The sequence below is a fragment of the Ambystoma mexicanum genome, chromosome 1p (assembly GCF_040938575.1).
Source record: "Ambystoma mexicanum isolate Mex_15411 chromosome 1p, UKY_AmexF1_1, whole genome shotgun sequence".
Taxonomy (NCBI): Eukaryota; Metazoa; Chordata; class Amphibia; order Caudata; family Ambystomatidae; genus Ambystoma; species Ambystoma mexicanum.
The window spans coordinates 468,486,122-468,513,706 of NC_090921.1; positions in this window are offsets into that span (position 1 = coordinate 468,486,122).

Genomic DNA, 27,585 nt, shown 5'->3' on the forward strand with positions numbered 1-27,585 from the left:
CATGAGTGGGGGCCTGCTGGCAGGTGCCCCTGACTGCTGGGGGTGGGGTGCTGGTGGACATGAGTGGGACATGAGTGGGGGCCTGCTGGCAGGTGCCCCTGAGTGCTGGGGGTGGGGGTGCTGGTGGACATGAGTGGGGGCCTGCTGGCAGGTGCCCCTGACTGCTGGGGGTTGGGGGTGCTGGTGGACATGAGTGTCATGATCTCTGCTTCCAAAAGATCAGGACTTGCCCGACTCCCTTGGAAGCAGACCAATAACCCCGGTTCCGAGTGCCAGCCAGTCCCAATTGGGACCTATTGGACCCTGTCCTGGCGCCAGTGGCACCAGGCTCATAAAGATGCCCAGTCCCAGCGCTGGAAGCGCCGGGCTCATAATGCTTGGGTGGACTCACCTGCAGCAGACCATGCTGCTTACTTACCTGCCAGTTGAACCCCTGATCCTCTTCTGTTTGGGACTACTTTTCCTGTTGGGTGGGGCAGGAGCCACTCCCTAGGCTCAGAACACTGGAACTCTTCTGGAAAGCAGGAACTCTTTTCTTAGGCGTGGCTGTGGAAGGAGACACCTAAGCACTACAGGAGGCTATTTAAACCACACCCGATGGATGAATCTTTCTTTGCGTTATTCTGCATTCTCTGCAGCAGAACATTCATCGTGTCTTCTGCTTCTGATCCTGGGCCTAAGGGAACAAAGGCTTACCATCCTGGAATCCAGTCTTCAGCAGCACCTGTAAAGACAAAGAAAGAACAAGTTAGCACTACCGTCTTCAGTGGCAGCGCATCTCTTACCTGGTTCATCGGCTGTCACCAACGCCTCGCGCTGCATTCCGGCATCTGAAAGACAAAGGCTTACCTACTCTTCGCATGCTCCGGAGGTCTTCGCACTGCATTCCGGCATCTGAAAGACAAAAGCTTGCCAGCTCTTCGCACGCTCCGGAGGCCTTCGGCGCTGCATCCCGCATCTGAAAGACAAAAGAAGGTGCGTTTAAAGACATTGGGCAACTTTATTACTCACGTGCCATTACTCCTTCCCACGCCGAATCCAGTGGGTATTCCAGCACCCTTCAGCTTCTCTAAAGCTCCGAACTTGTGCCTGCAAGATAAAAGGGGACAGTTAGTGCGCATCGTGAAGCAGGCTACAAGCGCTTACTTACGTGCTTCCAGGCGCTTCTATTCCTCACGCGGGTTCGATCCTCAACTCTCATCAGCCCGCCATCCGCCATCGCCAGAACCCTGCAAAACAAGAGATATCATTACAAAAGACTTTTAAGACATTTGAAGTGCCCAGAACTTACCGTTCGTGCAGTTAACGACGGACAGCAGTCCTCTGAGGTCAAGAGGCCTGCACCTTTATCCAGTGAAGAAACTGGTTACGGCACCCTGCCCCGAGGCAGATGGAGAGCTCGGCGTTCACTTACCTAAGACATCTTACTCTTCGAGTCAGACATACAGTGCACAGAGGTCCAGCCCAAAGAGCCAACCGTGTGTTACACATCACCTTTGAAGATACGGCATTCACCCAGTCAAGACCGGCGCCTCTGCGGGAATCAGGTGAGCGTTACAATGAGTGGGACATGAATGGGGGCCTGCTGGCAGGTCCACCTGACTGCTGGGGGGTGGGGGTGCTGGTGGACATGAGTGGGGGCCTGCTGGCAGGTGCCCCTGACTGCTGGGGGATGGGGGTGCTGTGGGACATGAGTGGGGGCCTGCTGGCAGGTGCCCCTGACTGCTGGGGGGTGGGGGTGCTGTGGGACATGAGTGGGGCCTGCTGGCAGGTGCCCCCGACTGCTGGGGGTGGGGGTGCTGGTGGACATGAGTGGGGGCCTGCTGGCAGGTGCTCCTGACTGCTGGGGGTGGGGTGCTGGTGGACATGAGTGGGATATGAGTGGGGGCCTGCTGGCAGGTGCCCCTGAGTGCTGGGAGTGGGGGTGCTGGTGGACATGAGTGGGGGCCTGCTGTCAGGTGCCCCTGACTGCTTGGGGGTGGGGGTGCTGGTGGACATGAGTGGGAGATGAGTGGGGGCCTGCTGGCAGGTACCCCTAACTGCTGGGGGGTGGGGGTGCTGGTGGACATGAGTGGGACATGAGTGGGGGCCTGCTGGCAGGTGCCCCTGACTGCTGGGGGACGGGGGTGCTGTGGGACATGAGTGGGACATGAGTGGGGGCCTGCTGGCAGGTGCCCCTGACTGCTCGGGGGTGGGGGTGCTGGTGGACATGAGTGAGGGCCTGCTGGCAAGTGCCCCTGACTTCTGGGGGGTGGGAGTGCTGGTGGACATGAGTGGGACATGAGTGGGGGCATGCTGGCAGGTGCCCCTGACTGCTGGGGGTGGGGTGCTGGTGGACATGAGTGGGACATGAGTGGGGGCTTGCTGGCAGGTGCCCCTGAGTGCTGGGGGTGGGGGTGGGGGTGCTGGTGGACATGAGTGGGGGCCTGCTGGCAGGTGCATCTGACTACTGGGGGGTGGGGGTGCTGGTGGAAATGAGTGGGACATGAGTGGGGGCCTGTTGGCAGGTGCCCCTGACTGCTGGGGGGTGGGGGTGCTGGTGGACATGAGTGGGACATTAGAGGGGGCCTGCTGGCAGGTGCCCCTGACTGCCGGCGGATGGGGGTGCTTTGGGACATGAGTGGGACATGAGTGGGGGCCTGCTGGCAGGTGCCCCTGACTGTTGGGGGTGGGGGTGCTGTGGGACATGACTGGGGGCCTGCTGGCAGGTGCCCCTGACTGCTGGGGGGTGGGGGTGCTGTGGGACATGAGTGGGGGCCTGCTGGCAGGTGCCCCTGACTGCTGGGGAGTGGGGGTGGGGGTGCTGGTGGACATGAGTGGGGGCCTGCTGGCAGGTGCCCCTGACTGCTGGGGGGGTGGGGGTGCTGTGGGACATGAGTGGGGCCTGCTGGCAGCTGCCCCTGACTGCTGGGGGGTGGGGGTGCTGGTGGACATGAGTGGGACATTAGTGGGGGCCTGCTGGCAGGTGCCCCTGACTGCTGGGGGGTGCGGGTGCTGTGGGACATGAGTGGGACATGAGTGGGGGCCTACTGGCAGGTGCCCCTGACTGCTGGGGGTTGGGTGCTGGTGGACATGAGTGGGACATGAGTGGGGGCCTGCTGGCAGGTGCCCCTGAGTGCTGGGGGTGGGGGTGCTGGTGGACATGAGTGGGGGCCTGCTGGCAGGTGCCCCTGACTGCTGGGGGTTGGGAGTGCTGGTGGACATGAGTGGGACATAAATGGGGGCCTGCTGGCAGGTCCACCTGACTGCTGGAGGGTGGGGGTGCTGGTGGACATGAGTGGGGACCTGCTGGCAGGTACCCCTGACTGCTGGGGGGTGGGGGTGCTGGTGGACATGAGTGGGGGCCTGCTGGCAGGTGCCCCTGACTGCTGGGGGGTGGGGGTGCTGTGGGACATGAGTGGGGCCTGCTGGCAGGTGCCCGCAACTGCTGGGGGGTGGGGGTGCTGGTGGACATGAGTGGGGGCCTGCTGGCAGGTGCTCCTGACTGCTGGGGGTGGGGTGCTGGTGGACATGAGTGGGGCCTGCTGGCAGGTGCCCCTGACTGCTTGGGGGTGGGGGTGCTGGTGGACATGAGTGGGACATGAGTGGGGGCCTGCTGGCAGGTACCCCTGACTGCTGGGGGGTGGGGGTGCTGGTGGACATGAGTGGGACATGAGTGGGGGCCTGCTGGCAGGTGCCCCTGACTGCTGGGGGACGGGGTGCTGTGGGACATGAGTGGGACATGAGTGGGGGCCTGCTGGCAGGTGCCCCTTACTGCTCGGGGGTGGGGGTGCTGGTGGACATGAGTGAGGGCCTGCTGGCAAGTGCCCCTGACTTCTGGGGGGTGGGAGTGCTGGTGGACATGAGTGGGACATGAGTGGGGGCCTGCTGGCAGGTGCCCCTGACTGCTGGGGGTGGGGTGCTGGTGGACATGAGTGGGACATGAGTGGGGGCCTGCTGGCAGGTGCCCCTGAGTGCTGGGGGTGGGGGTGCTGGTGGACATGAGTGGGGGCCTGCTGGCAGGTGCATCTGACTACTGGGGGGTGGGGGTGCTGGTGGACATGAGTGGGACATGAGTGGGGGCCTGCTGGCAGGTACCCCTGACTGCTAGGGGGTGGGGGTGCTGGTGGACATGAGTGGGACATGAGTGGGGGCCTGTTGGCAGGTGCCCCTGACTGCTGGGGGTGGGGGTGCTGGTGGACATGAGTGGGGGCCTGCTGGCAGGTGCCCCTGACTGCTGGCGGATGGGGGTGCTGTGGGGCATGAGTGGGGGCCTGCTGGCAGGTCCCCTGACTGCTGGGGGGTGGGGGTGCTGGTGGACATGAGTGGGGGCCTGCTGGCAGGTACCCCTGACTGCTGGGGGGTGGGGGTGCTGTGGGACATGAGCGGGACATGAGTGGGGGCCTGCTGGCAGGTGCCCCTGACTGCTGGTGGGTGGGGGTGCTGGTGGACATGAGTGGGGGCCTGCTGGCAGGTGCCCCTGGCTGCTGGGGGGTGGGGTGCTGTGGGACATGAGTGGGGGCCTGCTGGCAGGTGCCCCTGACTGCTGGGGGGTGGGGGTGCTGGTGGACATGAGTGGGGGCCTGCTGGCAGGTGCCCCTGACTGCTGGGGGTGGGGGTGCTGTGGGACATGAGTGGGACATCAGTGGGGCCTGCTGGCTGGTGCCCCTGACTGCTGGGGGGTGGGGGTGCTGGTGGACATGAGTCGGACATGAGTGGGGGCCTGGGTGGCAGGTGCCCCTGACTGCTGGGGGTGGGGTGCTGGTGGACATGAGTGGGACATGAGTGGGGGCCTGCTGGTAGGTGCCCCTGAGTGCTGGGGGTGGGGGTGCTGGTGGACATGAGTGGGGGCCTGCTGGCAGGTGCCCCTGACTGCTGGGGGGTGGGGGTGCTGGTGGACATGGGTGGGACATGAGTGGGGGCCTGCTGGCAGGTACCCCTGACTGCTGGGGTGTGGGGGTGCTGGTGGACATGAGTGGGACATGAGTGGGGGCCTGCTGGCAGGTGCTCCTGACTGTTGGGGGATGGGGTGCTGTGGGACATGAGTGGGACATGAGTGGGGGCCTGCTGGCAGGTGCCCCGACTGCTGGGAGGTGGGGGTGCTGGTGGACATGAGTGGGGGCCTGCTGGCAGGTGCCCCTGACTGCTGGGGGGTGGGGGTGCTGGTGGACATTAGTGGGAAATGAGTGGGGGCCTGCTGGCAGGTGCCGCTGACTGCTGGGGGGTGGGGGTGCTGGTGGACATGAGTGGGACATGAGTGGGGGCCTGCTGGCAGGTGCCCCTGACTGCTGGGGGGCAGGGGTGCTGGGGGACATGAGTTGATGATCACTAGTGCAAAGTGACATGTGGCCTGGCTGGGGGGCATGCCCAGGGTGGATGGACTGGCTGTGGCATATGACCAGGGGTGCAGGGTAGTCCCCTGTGGTGTGGGCTGCCTGCAGGGGCCATGGAGGGGGTAGAGGGGACACCAGGGAGGACCTACAGTGCTCATTCACGTGTGGGACTCCAAGCGCACCCCACTGGATACACGTACCCCGCTCTGACAGCGTAATCGCTTGTGAAACTTCCCGTGCACCCCCGAAATACACGTACCCCACTCGCACTGGGCCAATCGCGTGTGAAACTTCCCGCACACCCCAGTAATACACGTACCCCACTCGCACACGGCCTATTGCGTGTGAAACTTCCCGCAAACCCCAGTAATACACGTACCCTGCTCCAATCGCATGTGAAACTTCCCGCGCACCCCCGAAATACACGTTCCCCGCTCCAATCGCATGTGAAACTTCCCGCGAACCCCAGTTATACACGTACCCCGCTCCAATCTCGTGTGAAACTTCCAGTGCACCCACGAAATACACGTACCCCGCTCCAATCGCATGTGAAACTTCCCCCGAACCCTTGAAATACACATACCCCACTCGCACAGGGCCTATCACGTGTGAAAGTTCCCGCGCACCCCACTAATACATGTACCCCACTCGCACAGGGTCTATCGCGTGTGAAACTTGCCGCGCACCCCCGAAATACACGTGCCCCACTCCAATCGCGTGTAAAGCTTCCCGCGAACCCCAGTTATACATGTACCCCGCTTCAATCACGTGTGAAACTTCCCGCGAACCACAGTTATACACGTACCACGCTCCAATCGCATGTGAGACTCCCCATGCAGTCGGGTACGTGTATTCGGAGGGGTGCGCGGAGAGTTTTACAGGCGTTTTCGTGGTTGGCGGTCTGTGCGCCATGTACGGGATATGTGCGCTGTGCATGGCGCACAGGGCGGGGTTGGGGGCGTAACTGGCGCTGCTGCAGGGTCGCTGCGCCACTCTGCGCTATGGCTGGTTTTGGAAGCTAAAATCCATGAATACGCTGTGTGCGGGAATGGATTTTCGCGCACGCGGCTGGTGCAGAAAATCGCACGCACACACTGTGCACCAGCCGCGTGCACCACTTGTGCGCTGAATTCTATGAATTACCCTGAAAATCTCCATTATGATCAGAGGGTTCTTAGATTTAGAAATGAGAGCAATGAGATCAAACAGTTGTTCTTCAAATTGGGGCATTGCCTTGAGAGTTCTGTAGAGGGTAAGCACATTAAAGGAAGTTTTGGACAAGGTTTTTATTTTGACCCAGAGGGATTTTCACTCTTCGGGAGAAGTGTGTGGGATGATGTGACAGTCCAAGCTTTCCTTGCACATCAGCGCCACTCCCCCCCCCTTTACCAAGAGTTCGATCACCCCTGAAAAGCACATAACCTTCAGGCGTGGAGAGCGTGGCTTTTGTGTGTTAAACCAAGTTTCTGTAAGGCCAAATACATCTGGGTTGTGTTCTGCCACATAGTCAGGTACTTCCACACCATGTTTAGCCAGGGAACATGTATTTAGTAAAGAGAGCGAGAGAACCAGTAAGGGAACAATGTTTTTGAGCTTTGAGCCCTGTGACTGCAGATCCCTTTTGAGACACATAATGGCTAAAAGGCAGATATAATCAGGGCAGCCAAGACACAAAGGGTAAGAAAAGTGTCAAACGAGCACCACGGAACGTACCTGGTGTTAAACACGGTATATAGCACGAAGCACAAAGTCTCCGGGTGATACGTAGTAGGGAGGAGTCCACTAAGCGCGCCAGCGACCAGCGATCTGCGGCGAGTACTGGCAAAGACTGGCATGACGCAGAAGCGCCAACGCTGAAGCACCTGAATGATGAATAAATACCCAGAGGAGCTTGGGAAATTTAGTTTACAAAGCGCAGACTGCACGCACACACAAGAGTGCTTTTTCTTTCTGCCATGTAGTTTTGCACTAAAGTTACAGCAAATCACATCCGTACCAGATGTTAATAATACACAGGATATATAGAAAGTACACAAAAGCACAAAACCTTGCTAAAATGGTAAAATAGCGGTGAAATTGAAGCTAGAAAGCCGTGGATTGGCTACTCAGCAATAGAAAGTGGCGATCACAACAATTCACAGCAACGTACCTAAAAGGAAAGATGAATTGGTGGATGGAATCAGGCAATATATGTGCTTAGCGGCGGGACCGGCGAAGACGGGCACGACACAGAAGCGCTGACACTGAAGCGCCTGAAGGATAAATAAATACCCAAAGGAGCTTGGCAAAGGTAGTTTGCAAAGAGCAGAATGCACGCACACACGAGATGCTTTTTCTCTCTGCCACGAAGTCTTGCACACTAAAGTTACAGCAAATCACACGTATACCAGATGTTAATACACAGGATATATAGAAAATACACGAAAGCATGAACACTTGCTAAAATGGTAAAATATCAGTGAAAGTGAAACTAGAAAGCCGTGGATCAGCTAATCAGCAATAGAAAGGGGAGGCACAATTCACAGCAACGTACCTAAAAGGAAAGATCTCGACTCTCCCTCTACTCAGAATCACATGCCCTCCTTGACCCCGCCAACTCAGCCTCAGACCTCTCCACAGTACTAGACCCTCTTACGGTTTAAACTCCAGGCCAGGACAACTTACTCGGCAATTTATTCAATTGTCACATTCATCCATGTCTGAGCCACCCTCACTACACACTATCGACGCCTCAACGTCCTCCGCTGTTGCCACCGCCCTTTTGCCTAAGCGCACCTACCCTCATGTCAATACCGTGGCAGAACCTATGAGAATTCACACCTGATGGATCTCCACTGACTTATAGCATATGGCACAACAATTCCCAATGTTGCCTGAAAACCCTACTGCTTTCATGGAAGATTTGAACACAGTGATTGCCTGTTATGATCCCACCATTGAGGACCTTAAACTACTCATATGAGCTGTGCTCAAAGACACTCTATACAAACAAGTTATGGACAAACTGCAGTGGCCTGACACACTGGTGAAAGGTGAGGCTATTATTGCTAATGTTACCGCTCTTACTGCCCTCATCAATGAAAATTACCCTGTCAGAAGGCGACCAGGGGCGCAGGGAAGATAGCAGCCTGATTGCAGTGCTCTGGCCCGTGCCCTGATGGTGTGAGGAGTCTTGACGGCGTTGGTGATGTGGGAACTGTGGTGATGGGGTCCCCGGGCAGAGAGTAGATGGCAGCATATGTGGGCGAGTGAGAATTGCCCTTGTTGGGGCGAATGGGGCTCCAAAACAGGAGGCTGGCCACGACCGACAGACGCAGGCCGCCAGGCGTGTGTGGTCAGCTCACCGTGATAGTGGATCCAGGCGTGTGATCCAGAATCGAGCACACAGGACAGGCTGAGAAGTCGCGGGAGAACCCCACCCCCGCAAACCGAAAGGGGACGGAGCTATTGCAGGGAAGCCCGGAGCCCTGGTGCGGAAGAGTGGAGGAGCAAGAGCAGCACAATAACTGCTGGACGGCGAGTCCCTGAGTGCCTGATGGCGGTGCAGCAACCCCTGCCCTGAATAAAGGTGAAGTGAAAGTGGAAGTTGGCGGCCCGGGAACTGTGCCTACGCGGTCCCCGGTGTAAAAGTGGTGGCAGTGTCTGAAGTGACAGCAGCGCATAGCAGGGAGTGACGGAGCCCCAAAATCGGAGTCCAACCCGGTGGGAAAGAAAGCTGGCTGCGAAGCCGGGTTGAAGTGCAGGCACAGAGGTGGAGGCGATCAGGGCAGGAGAGAGGCCCAGCACAGAAGCAAGGGATTTCAAATCCCATACCCACTCTGAAACGATCCCAGGCAGACCTCCCGCCTGAGAGGTCGCGAGGGGTAGCAAACTGGAGGTACAGGGGAAAGGACTTGAGACACATGGCGATGAGGAGGAGGAGCAGAGGGCCATCGAGCCGCTCCTGTAGAACAGTCGGAGGTAGGAGTCAGCATAATTGAGCATGGTAGAGTAAAGAGACTGACAGTCCGCCCGTTCCATGGAGACCGAGTGGGAGGGCCTGGGGACTGGAAGGCAGCACACAGAGGACTTGTAGCAAACACCAGGACTGTGCAGACAGTTGCTAATGGAGGTGGCTGTGTGAGAGCTGCTGACAGATAGAAGGGACATGTGGAGTGGAGGGGCCCGTTGTGAAAATAGGTGGAGAGCTTCAATGCCAGAGAACTGACACGGGAGATGGTGCTTTGAGCAGAGAGTCAGAGGGGCAAATTTGGGGAGAAAGGCCAGGCCAGGATGTCTGGCCCAGAGACTGGCAACAGAGGGCAAAGTGAAGTAGTGGGAGATCCTCCGTTGACTGGAGAGAGCTGGTGGAGTGGCAGAGATACCTATAGACGGTGGGACTTGGAGAAAGTGAAGAAACACCAGGACAGAGGGGCTACACCAGGTAGATGAGTTGGAAAGAGACGCTTTCCCAGTTCCAATACCTTGATGAAGGATACATGGTGAAGGTAAAGGCAGACAGAGGGTTCCACCCCTATCCTGTGGAGATCGGAGTCCATCAAAAGCAACATCCAGATGATCCTAGAAGATATCCATGGAATGCGAACTGACATTGGCGCCAAAGTGGCAGACCTATCAGCGAAGGACGTTATATTGCAGGAAAGGCTGGATGGGGTAGAGGCGAACCAGGCCTCGACGGGGTGCTTGAAGCGCATATTGAGGTCCGGTTCAGAGACATTTAGAGGAGAGCGATGGAGCTGGGTCTCAAAATGGACGATATCGAAAACAGAGAGGCGCAACAAGCTCTGTTTTTTTGGCCTCAAAGAAAGGGAGGGGGAATCCCCGGCTGGACTTGAAAAGAAAATCCAGGAAATCATAGGGATGGTCCTGGGGTCGAATGAGGGGAAATGTGTGACCCTGGATAGAATACACCAGGCAGCAGGGGGAAGCTGAGGACCGCACTCAGTGCTGGCTAAGTTACATTACTATCGTAACAAAGCAGACATCCTAGCGAAGGCCAGGCTCATGGGAGCTATCGAATATGAGGACTCTAAAGTGTCCATATTCCAGGACCTCTCAGCCCAGACCCTTCTGAGGTGGAATCAGTGCGGCCCTCTTAACAGGTGGCTTCAGGAGAAAGGGGTAAGATATAGGAGGGGATACCCCTTCGCACTAATATTTGAATGGCAGGAGAAAGACTTCATCTGGTGTCGGAGGAGGACATCACGAGGGCCGCGGAGGACCTGGTGGAACCACGAAAGGATAACAACGGAAACAAGAGATTTGGGGCCCAAAGGCAGGGCAAGGATGGAACAGAGTGCAAGGGGCAAGAAGGTTTCAGAAACTTAACACCCCCTCCTCAAGAAGGGAGATTACATGAGGGGAACTGCAGTTTCTGATGTAAATTAATGGTTTTGCGGCGGTGACGGAACCCCACGCCCGGTGTGCCGGAAGTTCAGTACCCCGTCCTCCAGGAGGGAGACTACCTGAAGGGGGGTGGGTTGATTGTGGAAAGTTTTTTGTTCTGCGGGGGTTGGAAAACCCTGTGCTTGGAAGCCGGTTAGGGGTATTGGTTTGCATTTGAGAGGGAAGACTTGGGGGTGGGGGTGCACAGAGTGGGATTGTGGACACATTCTTTTGTTGTTATTGCTCCAGTTTTAGAGGAGCTTGTTTAATGAAGTGTGGGAAGGCCTGATGAATTGCGGAAAGAAGGGGGTCAGATGGTTGAGGGTGGCTGAGATATGGTATGATGGGGAAGAGAAGGAGAGGTCATTGTGAACAGGTAAGGGGCCGTTACCTTGGTGGCTCAGTCGGTGTGCCTGGAATCTGAACCTGGGGGTCCTTGGATTGGGTTGGTGACACAGCCTTTGTTGTGGGAGTGCGGGGCTGTGGGAAGCAGGAGGAGTGACGTAAACTGTGGCTAGGGCAGGGGCTGCATCCCTGGTGGTTTGACAAGTGTGACCAGCATGGTTGGGATGCACGGTCGGATACCTCAGTTGGAGTAAGGGGGAGGGTGGGATTAAGGGTGGAGATAGGGTGCCTGGGGGGGTTCTCATGCAGTGGTTCCTACGGAGGGTGGTACGGGGGTTCCTCTCGAAATATGAGGGGGCAAAGGGTGAGAAAAGGCTATGGCTGAGGTGAGGATAGCCACACTAAATGTTAAATTCCCAAAATAAGAGATCGCTAACTAGCAACATGTTCCGTAAGCAGCACCTGCCGATCCTCTTATTGGAGGAGACCCACTATAAGCAAGGTGCGGAAATTGCTATAAAGGGTAAGGAAATAGACCAGAACTTTCGGGCCTCTCACAAGGATTGCAAGAAGGAAGGTGTGGGTATCATACTAGGGAACGCATTTAAGATGACGGAGGTCCAGACTAAGAGGGGATTTGGGGGCTGATTCCTGGGGATAAAGGGACTCTACGAGTGGACCCGAGTTACCCTAGCTACCTTATATGCGCCTAACCTGGGACATCTGGGGTTCTTGCACCAGATATTTGGATGCTGGGAAGCTGGGCAGAGGGGGCCATGATTTTGGGGGGTGATTTCAATCTGATGGCTGACCCGGCACTTGATTGGTGGTTGGTTATGGGCGGAGAGCCAAAAACGGCAGGTAAGGAGAACAGGGCCTTCCGGAACCTCTTGCAGGACCCCTGTTGGGCTGACGTCTGGTGGATGCACTTTCCGCGCCCAGGGGGTACATGTTTTTCTCGCCTCCACACCAAACCTATACCAGAATAGATTTTCTGCTGGTCCCCAGGGAAAGTGAGGTGAAGGTGCCCACAGTGGAGGCAATTACTTGGTCCGATCATGAGCTGGTGGTGGCAGAATGGAGGGTAACAAGGACTTGGCGGCAGTTCTGCTGGAGGTGTAATGACACCCTGTTGAGGGACCGGGTATCCCGGGACTTCCTGGGGAAGCAGCTGCGGGCGTATTTTGAAGTTAATGACAACAGGGATACAGGCATGGCAATGGTTTGGAGGTGGCTAAGGCCACGTTTAGGGGACTCCTCATTGCTGAGGGGTCCCAAAAGAAAAGGGAGAGGGGGGTTTATCAAGGCCAGGCTTCAGGAGGAGCTGAAAAACTGCATACTCAATTGGTCTAGAGGGACCCCGACAGGGAGAAACTCCTGGGTGAGATGAGGGATAAGAGGCAAGAGCTCCACACCATGTTGATAGTGGTGGTAGTAAAGGGGATGAGGTTCCCGCGGCAAAGGTACTATGAACACAGTGACATGGTGGGAATGCTTCTGGCAAATAGAATGAAGGGTTACAGGATGGAGTGGAGAGTAGATGGAGTGCGTGGCTCAGACGGGAGTATGGTGATTAATGGGGACGACATTTCATCCCAATTTTCAGACTACTACCAGGAGCAATATACCAGACCGACGGAAGCAGGGGAGGAGGCGGTGCAGGGTTATCTTGCAGACCGGCAGCTTCCCAAGATTACGGGAGCAGAGAGGGAAATCCTCGAGAGGGCGGTAATGAGGGAAGAGGTGCTGCGGGCGATCCAAAGACTAAAAGTTGGGAAGGCCCCTGGGGAGGACAGGTTTACTGCAGACTTTTAGAGACAGTATCAGTCTTTAATCGTGGTGCTGTTGGCTAAGCTGTCTAACTCTGTTGTGGGGGAGAGCACAATTACACTGACATTTCTTTGTGCTTTGAAATCAGTTATTCTAAAGCCAGGGAAAGATATAGCCAATTGTGCCTCGTACAGGCCTATCTCCCTGCTGAACGTGGATGCCAAAATCTTTGCCAGGCTCCTTGCATCCCGTTTGGAGTCCTGCCTTCCTGAATTGATCCATCCGGATCAGGCGGGTTTTGTGATGCATAGACTGGGTGCTGACAACATGCTCTCAATGCTAAGGTGGTGAAGGAAGAAGGGGCACTAATGCTGTCTCTCGATGCCGAGAAGGCCTTTGATCAGGTGAGTTGGGCCTTCATGAGGGAGGACCTCTCGACCATAGGGGTGGGCCCGAGATGGAAGGGATAGATGGCAGCTTTATACTCCAGTCCGACAACCAGGGTGGTGGTCAACAGGAGTGCGTCACAGACCTTCCTGCTACAGCTGAGTATGCAACAGGGATGCCCACTCTCCCCACTGGTTTATGCACTAGTCATGGAGCCCTGGGCGGAGGCAGATAGGGAAGATGAGGGAATAAGGGGATCCTGATAGGGGAAGTAAAGTGCAAGATCAGTCTTTTTGCAGATGATGCCCTGCTTTACATTACCAATGTGGTGCAGTTGGTGCCCCCTCTGTTTGAAAGTTTGGCGCAATACAGGGAGCTATCTGGCTTCAAAGTTAACTTGGAGAAATCAGTGGCTTACAGGGAAGGTGGGTGTTAGGGAGAATTATCATTCTATGGCTAATTTCCCTTACCTATAGAGTCCCCCAGCAGCTTTGCTGGATTTTAAGGGTTTGTTTTTTTCTCCTGCTAAGAGTGTGACTCTTTTTCCCACTCAAAGGCATATTTGCTATGTGTGTTCTAGGCTATTTTTTGTGTTTAATGTCTATGGGGTTTATCTCACCCTCATAGGAACCATCTTTATCCACATGTGTTACAAGGCACCCTCCGTGCAGTGACACAGGGGTGTCATAGCGACCCCAAAACATAGACTCCATACCCTGGGACTGACTACTGTCTGCCAGGGCATGTAAAGTCCCCATTGACTTTACTAGTCAACCTTTATGAACAAAACGAGTACAACCCATCTTACTATGGAGGTACTGGCAAGGGTTCATAGTTTTTCCCTTATGTTCATTTTCGAGAGGGTACCGTACAGTCCCTCTCTCAAAGGTTTCTGGCTGGTGGCAGTGGTTACTACCAAAAATATTCGACCGCAAATATTTCTCTATGGGATTTTCCCATTGTTCGAGGCTACCACATTTACTGACAGCCTCTAACATACCGCCGGTTTATTCTTATATTAACTTTACTCCGGTAGGTTTCATTTGCCAGTACTTTTATATAAATTCTTTCTCGTGTCTTCCTCTAAACTCCTAACCCAGGTCGGGGATTCTTTGTCCGTCCTTTTGGTGGGCTTCTGCCAAGAAGCCCTCTTTTCGGTGCCACTGAGTCTGGGGTGGATCCATTGTGTGGGAGGGGGACTAGGACCCCTGGACAGGGTTGCCTCAGCAACCCATGTTGCACTCTGCCCTGATAGGCTGGAGGGTCTCCCCCCCAGGATGACCACTCCACTGTGTGAGTGACAGCTAGGCTGTATGAATGGGGATCTTTTTGCATAAAAGCAGGGTCTTGAGGACTCGAAGAGAAAGACGTCACCACTGGAACTAAGAAGCCTAACTAAGGAGAGAAGCCAAATACATCTGCACCAACTGAACCACCGGTGAAGCCCTACTGCAGCGTCTCACCACTTTTCTCCACACGACGAGAGAGGATCTTCATCTGCAAGAGCCTTCTTCCCTTGAGCTGGGGGGGCCAACCAGTTTGCCAATCGCCTTCCTGGAGCTGCCTTGGTCGAATCGCCAGTGCCCTGCTCTCGGAGACCGGATAGCCAGGCACCCGTCCACCCGGACCGCGATTTGAGGGAGCGTACCTTTTATTCGTTTGGCAGCACCGCGGCTTGTTTCATCCCTGGGCAGTGCAGTAACTCGAACCTTCCTCCATGACGAGAGTCTCTCTTCCTCTGCTGGATCTCCCAAACTGCAGGAACTGCCAGGAACAACCGCCACCGCAGGAGCCTCTTCTACATTTTAAGGTACTTTGTTTCGTTTGGTAGCGCTAAAGGTGTTTTAAATCCTTTACCTACCTGCTGGGTTGGCCGCCCCTATCATCTAACATTGTCTTTCACCTTCTGCATCCACCTTTTCGAATCGTTTAACAAAGACCTGACTGCAGCTACAAGAACATTTTGCTCCTGGGCTCTTTGCCCTGTACCACTGACTGTGGCACAGGCCTATTGACTCTGGCTGAATCTGTTAAAACTGCCTTCTCTAGATTGCTTCTCAACTAGAACTGTGTTGGTGCACATAACTCTTGTAACCACCTTTTCCTTCCCACTTTTAAAACTTGTGAAGTGCCATTTTGCTCGGTTTTCATTTAGGTATTCTACATGCTAAAGTACTGCCTTGCCTAAACTTGTTCACAAACTTATTGGGAAGTATTGCTAGGGTGCCTAAGAGTATATTCATGTATAACTTGTGCTTTCCCTCCCTTGTGAGAAATTGCTAGAGTGCCATTTGTGTTTGGTTTTCACTGTGCCGTTTTGCTCAGTTTTCACTCTTGCTCAAACTTGTCTACAATTTAACCAGGGAGTTGGGTATACTTTTCTTGACTGAATTTAACTTGCTTTAATAACTGTGATTGATGTGTTGAACTATAAGTGTGTAAATAAATATATATTCTTTTTAATACAAAGCTTTGGTCAGTGTTTCCTTGTACCATAGTACTGTAGCCCTATTGTGTAAACCCTGAATACTGCTCATCTCCCTCTTGAGATAAGTCTGACTGCTTAGCCACAACTACCAACTAAATCTTTGTGGTGCAGACTGATACCAAGGGGGATGTATTGCTCATACATGTAGTCTTAATCTTCTGTAGTGCTTCCTAAGGGAACTGCACAGGATTCTGCCTAACAGGGGGTTGTCGGAGATTGAGAAGAGATACATTGATGGGTTGCAGTTTCAATTTCTGGAGGATTCCTTTTGGTATCTGGGGATACAGGTAACATGTCATTATGGCGACTTATTCCCCCAAAACGTCCTAACGCTGTGGGCGGTCGTGGTAAAAGACATGGAGAGGTTGGCGAGATTGGGGCTATTCTGGATGCGTGCCTAAACTGTATCAAGATGGTGGTCCTGCCCAATTTTCTGTTTGTATTCCAAATGCCCCTGGGGGTTATCCTGCCACCCTTCTTCACCAAGGTGAAAGCGGCTAAGCTAAAATTCCTTTGGGAAGGGGCAAAATATAGGGTGGCCTACAGGACTTTGATTTTGCCGAAGGATGAGGGGGGCGTTGGGTTCCTGGATCTCGAGATTTCTAATAAGGTGACCCAGCTTTGGGTTCTGGTGGATCACTTGAACCCGCTATCTGACAAGCAGTGGGTACCAATGGTTAATGCAATCCTTGCCCGGTCTCTTTGGGTGAATGGTTGTGGGTGCCCGGATCCCAAAAAGGGTGTTGCACCTCTTGATGCTGGAGGCCCTGTGGGCTATCTGGAAAGAGGGGGCACATAGATGGCTCTCTATGTGGCAGGCGGTTTTGAGTTGTATATGGGACCCATCTCTGAGGGATGGGGTTGAGGAGGCATTGGCATTTCAGCTCTGGTACGAGGGGGGGGGGGTTAAGCAGAGCCGGAAAGATGTGGGAAGGAGGTATTTTTATCCCGTTGATAAGCTGGAGGAAGGTTTGAACCTGGGTAAGCTGTCGCCATTCCACTACCTGCAACTGAAAAGGGTCCTGACTGATGTCCGATGGGGTGAAAACCTGAGAAGGGACTTGACAGGCTTTGAACGGCTTCTGATAACAGAGAGGGGCTCTAGGGGACTAATTGCTGGATTATATAGGACGGCCCTACTGGCAGAACCTAGGGATCCCCTTCTAGCCAGGATCAGGTGGGGGGCAAGATTTGGGGAGGGATATCGATGATACACTGTGGACACGGATCTGTAGGAAGGTTGTGCGCTTGACGATTTCTTTGCAGTATAGACACCAAGCGCTGAAGTTGATACATAGATGGCATTATCTGCCGGCTCTGATAGCTAAAATGTGCAAGGGATATGACCCATGCTGCTGGAAGTGGCAGCAGGTGATGGGGGATTATACACATATGTGGTAGGGATGTCCCATAGTACAATCATTGTGGAGGGATGTTTATCCTGGATAAAAGGGGTGGATGGGATTCATAGGGAGCTCTCGCCGTGGCTTCTTCTTTTCGGGGTCTGGTTAGAGGAGGTGGATGAGGTGGAGGAGGGGCATATGTTAAGGATTATTTTGGTCGCAGTTAGATGCTGCTTAGCCCAAATGTGGAAGAATTCGCACATGCCAGTGGAAAAGGAGTGGGTGGCAAAGATCTGAGTAATATATGATATGGAATACCTCACACAAATATTGGACGAATCCCGGTCTGACATTGAAGGACTATGGCTGCCCTTTTTCAAGAAGCATGGACGTTGAGTGGAGGAGAGGGTGGGGACCTTGTGATGGGACGGCTGGGAGGGTCTCACTGTAAGGAAATGCACCCTGTTACGATTGGCATTTTGGGAATCTTGTGGGAAACGTGACTCACTGTGAATACAGCGGTAACGCTGGTCTGTAGGCCTTGGGCATTGCCTTTCTCCAAAGGGAGTAATACCCTTGGTTTGAAATTTGTGGACTCAATGAGAACCTGCTGCATGAGTGGGGAGGGAGGGCGGCTGGGGTTGGGGCAGGTCGGTGGGGGTGGAAGGGGGGACCAAGAGGTGCTTGAGTTTTGAGGAGGGGTTTATATGATGGTTTGTAACACAATACTCGAAATGCCAATAAAGTTACATTTTTAAAAAAAATACCCTTTCAAATCTGACCGGTCGAAGATCGCCACTTGCAAGCAAAACTAGTATCAATCTCCCTCTGATAACCTATCTAGAGTGACAGACTCACTAAATACTCTGGTATTGCAAACACTGGAGAACAAGCTAAACCTGCGTTAGTTACTCATGCCAAGGACACAACATTTCACACAGCACTATGTGCCTTGCCCCCTCTCAAGTATCCTGCATCTTCCAATGTCCCATGTCCACTACTAAAAGGCAGCTGCGCTCCTTTTTAGAAATTAGCAGTTTTTGTCACCCCTGGATCCTTGATTATGCCTCTACTTTAGCACCTATGCGGAAAATGCTACATAACTCCCAGCCTGACAATCTCACATGGTGTGCTGACGCTTCCACAGCCTTCGCCAAGATCAGGACTACCCTCTCCATTGCTCCCACCGTCACCCTTCCTGACTACTCTAAATCAATCACCCTGTGCTTTGATGAGAGAGGGGTATGCCTTAGGCGTACTCACATAGAAGCACATAACTCTTCTTGTTTCTTCTTGTCCCAATATGACCCATCCCTTTCCCCCAGGATTCTTGTACCCCAGATACGCCAATACATTACCTCCCAAGATACTGACTGCATTTGTTCCACACGCTCTGATCTCTTTCACCGCGATAGGCATGCTGCCTTCAATGGGTATCACACCAGTGACCTATGTCCTTAACAGAAGTGCTACTACCACCACCTGTAACAACACAGCTGTCAGTAAGATAGGACAATTTCATAGTAATAGCACCAACATAGCACTCTACACCCACAGAGGGTTATATTTCCTTTGTGGGGCTAGCGCCTACAAATGGCTACCAGCTAACTGGACTGGTCAGTGCACCATTGGGTTCATTCGCCCAGCAATCGGCCATGTGTCCCTTTTTCCAGATGCTCACTACACACCCCGACGGTCCAAACGAGACGCCTGGACATGGTTCAAAGGGTTCCTGATTTAGAAATGAGAGCAATGAGATCAAACAGTTGTTCTTCAAATTGGGGCATTGCCTTGAGAGTTCTGTAGAGGGTAAGCACATTAAAGGAAGTTTTGGACAAGGTTTTTATTTTGACCCAGAGGGATTTTCACTCTTCGGGAGAAGTGTGTGGGATGATGTGACAGTCCAAGCTTTCCTTGCACATCAGCGCCACTCCCCCCCCCCTTTACCAAGAGTTCGATCAGCCCTGAAAAGCACATAACCTTCAGGCGTGGAGAGCGTGGCTTTTGTGTGTTAAACCAAGTTTCTGTAAGGCCAAATACATCTGGGTTGTGTTCTGCCACATAGTCAGGTACTTCCACACCATGTTTAGCCAGGGAACATGTATTTAGTAAAGAGAGCGAGAGAACCAGTAAGGGAACAATGTTTTTGAGCTTTGAGCCCTGTGACTGCAGATCCCTTTTGAGACACATAATGGCTAAAAGGCAGATATAATCAGGGCAGCCAAGACACAAAGGGTAAGAAAAGTGTCAAACGAGCACCACGGAACGTACCTGGTGTTAAACACGGTATATAGCACGAAGCACAAAGTCTCCGGGTGATACGTAGTAGGGAGGAGTCCACTAAGCGCGCCAGCGACGAGCGATCTGCGGCGTGTACTGGCAAAGACTGGCATGACGCAGAAGCGCCAACGCTGAAGCACCTGAATGATGAATAAATACCCAGAGGAGCTTGGGAAATTTAGTTTACAAAGCGCAGACTGCACGCACACACAAGAGTGCTTTTTCTTTCTGCCATGTAGTTTTGCACTAAGGTTACAGCAAATCACATCCGTACCAGATGTTAATAATACACAGGATATATAGAAAGTACACAAAAGCACAAAACCTTGCTAAAATGGTAAAATAGCGGTGAAATTGAAGCTAGAAAGCCGTGGATTGGCTACTCAGCAATAGAAAGTGGCGATCACAACAATTCACAGCAACGTACCTAAAAGGAAAGATGAATTGGTGGATGGAATCAGGCAATATATGTGCTTAGCGGCGGGACCGGCGAAGACGGGCACGACACAGAAGCGCTGACACTGAAGCGCCTGAACGATAAATAAATACCCAAAGGAGCTTGGCAAAGGTAGTTTGCAAAGAGCAGAATGCACGCACACACGAGATGCTTTTTCTCTCTGCCACGAAGTCTTACACACTAAAGTTACAGCAAATCACACGTATACCAGATGTTAATACACAGGATATATAGAAAATACACGAAAGCATGAACACTTGCTAAAATGGTAAAATATCAGTGAAAGTGAAACTAGAAAGCTGTGGATCAGCTAATCAGCAATAGAAAGGGGAGGCACAATTCACAGCAACGTACCTAAAAGGAAAGATCTCGACTCTCCCTCTACTCAGAATCACATGCCCTCCTTGACCCCGCCAACTCGGCCTCAGACCTCTCCACAGTACTAGACCCTCTTACGGTTTAACCTCCAGGCCAGGACAACTTACTCGGCAATCTATTCAATTGTCACATTCATCCATGTCTGAGCCACCCTCACTACACACTATCGACGCCTCAACGTCCTCCGCTGTTACCACCGCCCTTTTGCCTATGCGCACCTACCCTCATGTCAATACCGTGGCAGAACCTATGAGAATTCACACCTGATGGATCTCCACTGACTTATAGCATATGGCACAACAATTCCCAATGTTGCCTGAAAACCCTACTGCTTTCATGGAAGATTTGAACACAGTGATTGCCTGTTATGATCCCACCATTGAGGACCTTAAACTACTCATATGAGCTGTGCTCAAAGACACTCTATACAAACAAGTTATGGACAAACTGCAGTGGCCTGACACACTGGTGAAAGGTGAGGCTATTATTGCTAATGTTACCGCTCTTACTGCCCTCATCAATGAAAAATACCCTGTCAGAAGGCGACCAGGGGCGCAGGGAAGATAGCAGCCTGATTGCAGTGCTCTGGCCCGTGCCCTGATGGTGTGAGGAGTCTTGACTGCGTTGGTGATGTAGGAACTGTGGTGACAGGGTCCCCGGGCAGAGAGTAGATGGCAGCATAGGTGGGCGAGTGAGAATTGCCCTTGTTGGGGCGAATGGGGCTCCAAAACAGGAGGCTGGCCACGACCGACAGACGCAGGCCGCCAGGCGTGTGTGGTCAGCTCACCGTGATAGTGGATCCAGGCGTGTGATCCAGAATCGAGCACACAGGACAGGCTGAGAAGTCGCGGGAGAACCCCACCCCCGCAAACCGAAAGGGGACGGAGCTATTGCAGGGAAGCCCGGAGCCCTGGTGCGGAAGAGTGGAGGAGCAAGAGCAGCACAATAACTGCTGGACGGCGAGTCCCTGAGTGCCTGATGGCGGTGCAGCAACCCCTTCCTGAATAAAGGTGAAGTGAAAGTGGAAGTTGGCGGCCCGGGAACTGTGCCTACGCGGTCCCCGGTGTAGAAGTGGTGGCAGTGTCTGAAGTGACAGCAGCGCATAACAGGGAGTGACGGAGCCCCAAAATCGGAGTCCAACCCGGTGGGAAAGAAAGCTGGCTGCGAAGCCGGGTTGAAGTGCAGGCACAGAGGTGGAGGCGATCAGGGCAGGAGAGAGGCCCAGCACAGAAGCAAGGGATTTCAAATCCCATACCCACTCTGAAACGATCCCAGGCAGACCTCCCGCCTGAGAGGTCGCGAGGGGTAGCAAACTGGAGGTACAGGGGAAAGGACTTGAGACACATGGCGATGAGGAGGAGGAGCAGAGGGCCATCGAGCCGCTCCTGTAGAACAGTCGGAGGTAGGAGTCAGCATAATTGAGCATGGTAGAGTAAAGAGACTGACAGTCCGCCCGTTCCATGGAGACCGAGTGGGAGGGCCTGGGGACTGGAAGGCAGCACACAGAGGACTTGTAGCAAACACCAGGACTGTGCAGACAGTTGCTAATGGAGGTGGCTGTGTGGGAGCTGCTGACAGATAGAAGGGACATGTGGAGTGGAGGGGCCTGTTGTGAAAATAGGTGGAGAGCTTCAATGCCAGAGAACTGACACGGGAGATGGTGCTTTGAGCAGAGAGTCAGAGGGGCAAATTTGGGGAGAAAGGCCAGGCCAGGATGTCTGGCCCAGAGACTGGCAACAGAGGGCAAAGTGAAGTAGTGGGAGATCCTCCGTTGACTGGAGAGAGCTGGTGGAGTGGCAGAGATACCTATAGACGGTGGGACTTGGAGAAAGTGAAGAAACACCAGGACAGAGGGGCTACACCAGGTAGATGAGTTGGAAAGAGACGCTTTCCCAGTTCCAATACCTTGATGAAGGATACATGGTGAAGGTAAAGGCAGACAGAGGGTTCCACCCCTATCCTGTGGAGATCGGGGGCCATCAAAAGCAACATCCAGATGATCCTAGAAGATATCCATGGAATGCGAACTGACATTGGCGCCAAAGTAGCAGACCTATCAGCGAAGGTCGTTATATTGCAGGAAAGGCTGGATGGGGTAGAGGCGAACCAGGCCTCGACGGGGTGCTTGAAGCGCATATTGAGGTCCGGTTCCGAGACATTGAGAGGAGAGCGATGGAGCTGGGTCTCAAAATGGACGATATCGAAAACAGAGAGGCGCAACAAGCTCTGTTTTTTTGGCCTCAAGGAAAGGGAGGGGGAATCCCCGGCTGGACTTGAAAAGAAAATCCAGGAAATCATAGGGCTGGTCCTGGGGTCGAATGAGGGGAAATGTGTGACCCTGGATAGAATACACCGGGCAGCAGGGGGAAGCTGAGGACCGCACTCAGTGCTGGCTAAGTTACATTACTATCGTAACAAAGCAGACATCCTAGCGAAGGTCAGGCTCATGGGAGCTATCGAATATGAGGACTCTAAAGTGTCCATATTCCAGGACCTCTCAGCCCAGACCCTTCTGAGGTGGAATCAGTGCGGCCCTCTTACCAGGTGGCTTCAGGAGAAAGGGGTAAGATATAGGAGGGGATACCCCTTCGCACTAATATTTGAATGGCAGGAGAAAGACTTCATCTGGTGTCGGAGGAGGACATCACGAGGGCCACGGAGGACCTGGTGGAACCACGAAAGGATAACAACGGAAACAAGAGATTTGGGGCCCAAAGGCAGGGCAAGGATGGAACAGAGTGCAAGGGGCAAGAAGGTTTCAGAAACTTAACACCCCCTCCTCAAGAAGGGAGATTACATGAGGGGAACTGCAGTTTCTGATGTAAATTAATGGTTTTGCGGCAGTGACGGAACCCCACGCCCGGTGTGCCGGAAGTTCAGTACCCCGTCCTCCAGGAGGGAGACTACCTGAAGGGGGCTGGGTTGATTGTGGAAAGTTTTTTGTTCTGCGGGGGTTGGAAAACCCTGTGCTTGGAAGCCGGTTAGGGGTATTGGTTTGCATTTCAGAGGGAAGACTTGGGGGTGGGGGTGCACAGAGTGGGATTGTGGGATTGTGGACACATTCTTTTGTTGTTATTGCTCCAGTTTTAGAGGAGCTTGTTTAATGAAGTGTGGGAAGGCCTGATGAATTGCGGAAAGAAGGGGGTCAGATGGTTGAGGGTGGCTGAGATATGGTATGATGGGGAAGAGAAGGAGAGGTCATTGTGAACAGGTAAGGGGCCGTTACCTTGGTGGCTCAGTCGGTGTGCCTGGAATCTGAACCTGGGGGTCCTTGGATTGGGTTGGTGACACAGCCTTTGTTGTGGGAGTGCGGGGCTGTGGGAAGCAGGAGGAGTGACGTAAACTGTGGCTAGGGCAGGGGCTGCATCCCTGGTGGTTTGACAAGTGTGACCAGCATGGTTGGGATGCACGGTCGGATACCTCAGTTGGAGTAAGGGGGAGGGTGGGATTAAGGGTGGAGATAGGGTGCCTGGGGGGGTTCTCATGCAGTGGTTCCTACGGAGGGTGGTACGGGGGTTCCTCTCGAAATATGAGGGGGCAAAGGGTGAGAAAAGGCTATGGCTGAGGTGAGGATAGCCACACTAAATGTTAAATTCCCAAAATAAGAGATCGCTAACTAGCAACATGTTCCGTAAGCAGCACCTGGCGATCCTCTTATTGGAGGAGACCCACTATAAGCAAGGTGCGGAAATTGCTATAAAGGGTAAGGAAATAGACCAGAACTTTCGGGCCTCTCACAAGGATTGCAAGAAGGAAGGTGTGGGTATCATACTAGGGAACGCATTTAAGATGACGGAGGTCCAGACTAAGAGGGGATTTGGGGGCTGATTCCTGGGGATAAAGGGACTCTACGAGTGGACCCGAGTTACCCTAGCTACCTTATATGCGCCTAACCTGGGACATCTGGGGTTCTTGCACCAGATATTTGGATGCTGGGAAGCTGGGCAGAGGGGGCCATGATTTTGGGGGGTGATTTCAATCTGATGGCTGACCTGGCACTTGATTGGTGGTTGGTTAAGGGCGGAGAGCCAAAAACGGCAGGTAAGGAGAAAAGGGCCTTCCGGAACCTCTTGCAGGACCCCTATTGGGCTGACGTCTGGTGGATGCACTTTCCGCGCCCAGGGGGTACATGTTTTTCTCGCCTCCACACCAAACCTATATCAGAATAGATTTTCTGCTGGTCCCCAGGGAAAGTGAGGTGAAGGTGCCCACAGTGGAGGCAATTACTTGGTCCGATCATGAGCTGGTGGTGGCAGAATGGAAGGTAACAAGGACTTGGCGGCAGTTCTGCTGGAGGTGTAATGACACCCTGTTGAGGGACCGGGTATCCCGGGACTTCCTGGGGAAGCAGCTGCGGGCGTATTTTGAAGTTAATGACAACAGGGATACAGGCATGGCAATGGTTTGGAGGTGGCTAAGGCCACGTTTAGGGGACTCTTCATTGCTGAGGGGTCCCAAAAGAAAAGGGAGAGGGGGGTTTATCAAGGCCAGGCTTCAGGAGGAGCTGAAAAACTGCATACTCAATTGGTCTAGAGGGACCCCGACAGGGAGAAACTCCTGGGTGAGATGAGGGATAAGAGGCAAGAGCTCCACACCGTGTTGATAGTGGTGGTAGTAAAGGGGATGAGGTTCCCGCGGCAAAGGTACTATGAACACAGTGACATGGTGGGAATGCTTCTGGCAAATAGAATGAAGGGTTACAGGATGGAGTGGAGAGTAGATGGAGTGCGTGGCTCAGACGGGAGTATGGTGATTAATGGGGACGACATTTCATCCCAATTTTCAGACTACTACCAGGAGCAATATACCAGACCGACGGAAGCAGGGGAGGAGGCGGTGCAGGGTTATCTTGCAGACCGGCAGCTTCCCAAGATTACGGGAGCAGAGAGGGAAATCCTCGAGAGGGCGGTAATGAGGGAAGAGGTGCTGCGGGCGATCCAAAGACTAAAAGTTGGGAAGGCCCCTGGGGAGGACAGGTTTACTGCAGACTTTTAGAGACAGTATCAGTCTTTAATCGTGGTGCTGTTGGCTAAGCTGTCTAACTCTGTTGTGGGGGAGAGCACAATTACACTGACATTTCTTTGTGCTTTGAAAGCAGTTATTCTAAAGCCAGGGAAAGATATAGCCAACTGTGCCTCGTACAGGCCTATCTCCCTGCTGAACGTGGATGCCAAAATCTTTGCCAGGCTCCTTGCATCCCGTTTGGAGTCCTGCCTTCCTGAATTGATCCATCCGGATCAGGCGGGTTTTGTGATGCATAGACTGGGTGCTGACAACATGCTCTCAATGCTAAGGTGGTGAAGGAAGAAGGGGCACTAATGCTGTCTCTCGATGCCGAGAAGGCCTTTGATCAGGTGAGTTGGGCCTTCATGAGGGAGGACCTCTCGACCATAGGGGTGGGCCCGAGATGGAAGGGATAGATGGCAGCTTTATACTCCAGTCCGACAACCAGGGTGGTGGTCAACAGGAGTGCGTCACAGACCTTCCTGCTACAGCTGAGTATGCAACAGGGATGCCCACTCTCCCCACTGCTTTATGCACTAGTCATGGAGCCCTGGGCGGTGGCAGATAGGGAAGATGAGGGAATAAGGGGATCCTGATAGGGGAAGTAAAGTGCAAGATCAGTCTTTTTGCAGATGATGCCCTGCTTTACATTACCAATGTGGTGCAGTTGGTGCCCCCTCTGTTTGAAAGTTTGGCGCAATACAGGGAGCTATCTGGCTTCAAAGTTAACTTGGAGAAATCAGTGGCTTACAGGGAAGGTGGGTGTTAGGGAGAATTATCATTCTATGGCTAATTTCCCTTACCTATAGAGTCCCCCAGCAGCTTTGCTGGATTTGAAGGGTTTGTTTTTTTCTCCTGCTAAGAGTGTGACTCTTTTTCCCACTCAAAGGCATATTTGCTATGTGTGTTCTAGGCTATTTTTTGTGTTTAATGTCTATGGGGTTTATCTCACCCTCATAGGAACCATCTTTATCCACATGTGTTACAAGGCACCCTCCGTGCAGTGACACAGGGGTGTCATAGCGACCCCAAAACATAGACTCCATACCCTGGGACTGACTACTGTCTGCCAGGGCATGTAAAGTCCCCATTGACTTTACTAGTCAACCTTTATGAACAAAACGAGTACAACCCATCTTACTATGGAGGTACTGGCAAGGGTTCATAGTTTTTCCCTTATGTTCATTTTCGAGAGGGTACCGTACAGTCCCTCTCTCAAAGGTTTCTGGCTGGTGGCAGTGGTTACTACCAAAAATATTCGACCGCAAATATTTCTCTATGGGATTTTCCCATTGTTCGAGGCTACCACATTTACTGACAGCCTCTAACATACCGCCGGTTTATTCTTATATTAACTTTACTCCGGTAGGTTTCATTTGCCAGTACTTTTATATAAATTCTTTCTCGTGTCTTCCTCTAAACTCCTAACCCAGGTCGGGGATTCTTTGTCCGTCCTTTTGATGGGCTTCTGCCAAGAAGCCCTCTTTTCGGTGCCACTGAGTCTGGGGTGGATCCATTGTGTGGGAGGGGGACTAGGACCCCTGGACAGGGTTGCCTCAGCAACCCATGTTGCACTCTGCCCTGATAGGCTGGAGGGTCTCCCCCCCAGGATGACCACTCCACTGTGTGAGTGACAGCTAGGCTGTATGAATGGGGATCTTTTTGCATAAAAGCAGGGTCTTGAGGACTCGAAGAGAAAGACGTCACCACTGGAACTAAGAAGCCGAAGAGGAGAGAAGCCAAAGACATCTGCACCAACTGAACCACCGGTGAAGCCCTACTGCAGCGTCTCACCACTTTTCTCCACACGACGAGAGAGGATCTTCATCTGCAAGAGCCTTCTTCCCTTGAGCTGGGGGGGCCAACCAGCTTGCCAATCGCCTTCCTGGAGCTGCCTTGGTCGAATCGCCAGTGCCCTGCTCTCGGAGACCGGATAGCCAGGCACCCGTCCACCCGGACCGCGATTTGAGGGAGCGTACCTTTTATTCGTTTGGCAGCACCGCGGCTGGTTTCATCCCTGGGCAGTGCAGTAACTCGAACCTTCCTCCATGACGAGAGTCTCTCTTCCTCTGCTGGATCTCCCAAACTGCAGGAACTGCCAGGAACAACCGCCACCGCAGGAGCCTCTTCTACATTTTAAGGTACTTTGTTTCGTTTGGTAGCGCTAAAGGTGTTTTAAATCCTTTACCTACCTGCTGGGTTGGCCGCCCCTATCATCTAACATTGTCTTTCACCTTCTGCATCCACCTTTTCGAATCGTTTAACAAAGACCTGACTGCAGCTACAAGAACATTTTGCTCCTGGGCTCTTTGCCCTGTACCACTGACTGTGGCACAGGCCTATTGACTCTGGCTGAATCTGTTAAAACTGCCTTCTCTAGATTGCTTCTCAACTAGAACTGTGTTGGTGCACATAACTCTTGTAACCACCTTTTCC